Below are 4,102 nucleotides of genomic sequence, written 5' to 3'. Positions count from 1 at the left end.
AAAACTGGAGTATAGGGAAGTGGGCACTGAGCATGGAGCTAGTTAGCTGGCAGGCAGGAAAAGAGAATTTTCTTATTTCAAGGTCAGAAAAGACAAATGAAGTGTAGGTTCACAGCTGGAGTCATAGATCCAAGTGCCAGCATTGCTGCTTACCAAGGAACTCAGGCTCATATCTCTGAGCCTCAGTTTATTTATAGAGTGTTGAGTACAGTGTACTGTATCATCCTTGGCATTTGGGTGAACTGTAAAGGGAAACATGCAGGTAGGCAGAATCCAGGAGGCACATCAACTCAGTGAATGATTTTATTTCACAAATCAAGTGAGGCTTAAATTGAGGGCTTCCACATGTGTGCACCTCCTCTTCTAAGATCCCTAACAAGGGGCTAGGACATCTCTGTGTCTCTGTCGCACTTTCGATCCCCTCTGTTTTTCCTTTCAGTGTCTTTTCCAAGACAAGCTCTAGTGCATTAAGCAGCCTTTAATGTAGGCAAAAGAAACACTGAGAAGAAGTTCTGAAATCCCACAAACCAGCTATTCCCAATGCTTAGACAAGAATCTCTCACTGGCATTACTGATGATCTTGTCTAATGTAAAATCTCACTTATCCCCTAGGGTCATTAAGGCCAGCGATGGACACAGCTAACACCATCACTTTGTTGCCTGTATTTTCCATGTCACATATTAGGGAGATACCCCTTCAATTGTTCAGCTATCTTGGGGAGGGCAGAGATACCTATGCCAGCAACAAAGAAAGGTACTTTCTGCTTTATTAAGCTGGCACAGTGAAGAGCTTCTCTGTGGAACAAGTGGCCAAGGATGCCGCTTGCTTCTAATGCAACCCAACCTGCAGCCAGCATTCAGGGTTAGCTCTGTCCACCACATTTAACAGAACTGAAAAATGTGGCAGAATTTCTGTTATTTCTGAAAGTCCAGGTTACGCTTTAATCACTGGTTGTAATAGCTAATCTGAGAGGGTGATCTATCCCACTGCCCAGGGGCCTTGAAAAATTAGCTCAACTTCAAGGGTTACCCACAATGATTTCCATGGTGTCAAGTGAGTACAAAATCAGCAGAGTGGGAAACAAATAAAAATAGATGCATTTGGGGCTATTCCAGTTTCCCATCCAGGAAACACGAATTCAATCAATCTTGAAAATACATTCTTAAAATATGGCTGCAGAATTTTAGCTCAAAAACATGAAGGAGAAATGGGAATTCCATTGCTTATTTGTCAAGACTTTTGCTTGGGGCTGGCAAAAGGTGAGCTGTTTTGTAAGACATTGGTTGGGGTGAAGCCCTGTCTCTGAGCAGGTTAGGAGAAGGGCTTTACCGCCCAGGATAGCAGAGGTTGGCAAAAAAATTTTCAGGGGACGGCAGGGATGGTCTACATCCCAGTTCAGCTGCAGATATGTCTGAAATCTGGCCTGCGGCTTCCATTTTTAGTGTCTCAAAGCAATACTTGACATTCTTCCTCGATAAATTGCCATTGTCTTCTGAAGCTCTCCTATTCATTCTAATTGCCTATTATTCCCACCAGAATATAAATAAGATAAATAAGCCATGTTTGCTGCTATTGCAATTTGTTGAAATTCTTATCTCTTTCTAAAAATTCCTGTATAGATTTGATGGCTAAATGGTTATCTAGAAATATCTGCCCAGTATCAACTTTGATAATTCAGGAATTTTTCTCTTCCTTTTCCCTTTTGTTTCCCCTGAAGATTGAACCAAAGTCTGTGTATGCTACGTAGGTGCTATAGTATTTGAGTTATGTCCACAACCCCTTTTGTTTATATTTGGGGGTTATATAGTTTTGCTAATCTACTAGGGCTGTACTTGAACAAGAAATCTTCCTACTTTGGCCTCCAAAGAAGACAGTATTATAGGTATATACCAGAACACATAGCAATTTTTTATTATTGTTTTTTATTGTGAAAATACCACACAGAGAGGTTACAATTACATGGGCAAGGAAATGAGTACATTTCTTATCAAGCATTGTTGCTCCTCCTTTGTTTCCCCTTCCCATACCTTCCCATTTCCTCCTCCCTTTCCCCCTCCCCACTAAAGTGGCAAAGTTTTTTTTTGCCCCATGACCGACAAAAATAAAAAATAATGAAACACATAGAAAATTTTTCTAGCTAAAATCTCCACAGGATCTATTTGTATGTGAAAGAATTTTCCACAATTATTTGAAACTCATTAAAAAAAAGAGAATGTACCAAAAAAACGAAAAAATCACATAGTACATTAAAACTGCAACAACAGGATGGGAAGGTGGCTCAGTAGTAGAGTACTTGCCTCTATTTATTGCAACCATGAGGCCCTGGGTTCAATTCTTCAGCAACATCTAAACAGAAAAAGCCAGATGTGATGTTATGATTCAAGAAGAAGAACATTAGCCTTGAGCTGAAGAGCTGAGGGACAGGCCCCAGCCCAGAGTTCAGGCCTCATGACCACCCGCCCCCTGCCAAAAAAAAAATAAAAACAAGTAAATTTTTTGTATTTTCTTCCCACTATGATATATCCCCTGTTGTCACTGTATTTGATTTTGGTACTCTGGTATTTTATATACATTTATCTGAATAAGGAAAAGGAAGGGGAACAACAGAAAGGTGAGAAAAAATGACAGAGCAGCAATATACACAGAATAATATGTCGGAAATGATTGTAAAACTTGGGGGGAAGGTGTAAGTGGGGAGGGGAAGTATGAGAAAAATGAGGGAAGTAGTAACATGTTTGACAAGAAATGCACATTCTACCTTACTTAGGTAAATGTAACACCTCTGTACATCACCTTGAAAATAAAAAAAAATGAGTAAACATATGAATGATTAAGTGTTTGCAGCTGCACTAGTTCAAAAGACAGTTACCTTGATGGAATGCCGTATGCATTAAATAAGTGATGGTGATGTAATTAGCAAAGCAGATCTGTAGAAGGTGCATTTCTCCAATGTTTCAATTAGAGAAGATGGAAAAGGTTTCAAAATAGATCACAGGACAACATCATTACTGTACTAAATTGCATGGAAATGCACATTTTAAAATATCTAAGTTGTTAATAGTAGATCTACTACGTGATCTTGTCCATATTTATTGCAATCATTAAGAAAGCTGTAGGTTCACCAATGATGAATGGGTAAAAGAATAACACAATCCCTATATATGTGTGTGTGTGTGTGTTTGTGTACACATTTTTGGTTATGGGGCTTGAACACTGGGCCTAGGCGCTGTCCCTTAGCTCTTCAGCTCAAGGCTAGCACTGTACTTGAATCACAGTGCCAGTTCTGGTTTATCTTGTGGTTTATTGGAGATAAGAGTCTCATGGAAATGGAGTTCCGGGAAAATGGCAGAGGAGAAGCTGGAGTCTAAACAAGCTCTCGCATAGAAAGCAGTTTTAGAGTTCCAGTGAACAGTCCTAAGCCAGAGAATCACACCAAGTGTGCCATCACAGAAAAGAGAGTCAGGTCAGAGAGAGAAAATCCAGGCTAGGAGACAGATCTGAGCTCTTACTAGCAGCTGCGGCGGCGGCGGCAGCGGTGGCGGAGACGACTGCAGTGGCCATACCTGAACCACAGAGAGTCTGGGATGAAGGAGCCAGATGCAGCGGGCAAATGGATTCTACTCAACACCAGCAAGAACCGACAAGGAGCGGACATCTTCATCCTGCAGTTCGGAGAACCAGAGACGACCCAGGAACCAAGACTCGGTGGGAATAGAACCCTGACATCCTCACTTCTTCCTAGGGAGCAGAGGAGGGAAGGTCACCCCTCCCACCCCCCCAGTACTGGAGATCTCCATCTTGGATACCAACAAAGCTCGGCAGAGCTGCTAGCTCCAACTCAAGCCTTGGAATAAAACGAGTCATTTAGCAGGTCAAAAGAACTTAACAGCAGCGTCACCTGCCAGACTCAGCTCCACCCAGGGAAAAGTCACGCAGCGCAGGTGCCAGCCCTAGGAGTGGCTTTCTTCACTGAGTAATCAGAGCCAGAGGCTGCCCCTCCCTTTAGCAGTCTCGACATCAGTAAACAGAAACCCTGAGAGTGGCTCCAGGCTGGGCTCTGTGAGTTCCTCACAAAGTAGCCCGCGGAAAACCTACTGTTTG

The sequence above is a fragment of the Dipodomys spectabilis genome, unplaced genomic scaffold (genome assembly GCF_019054845.1).
Source record: "Dipodomys spectabilis isolate Male_0828 unplaced genomic scaffold, ASM1905484v1 ptg000303l, whole genome shotgun sequence".
NCBI lineage: Eukaryota > Metazoa > Chordata > Mammalia > Rodentia > Heteromyidae > Dipodomys > Dipodomys spectabilis.
This window is presented reverse-complemented; position numbering follows the sequence as displayed.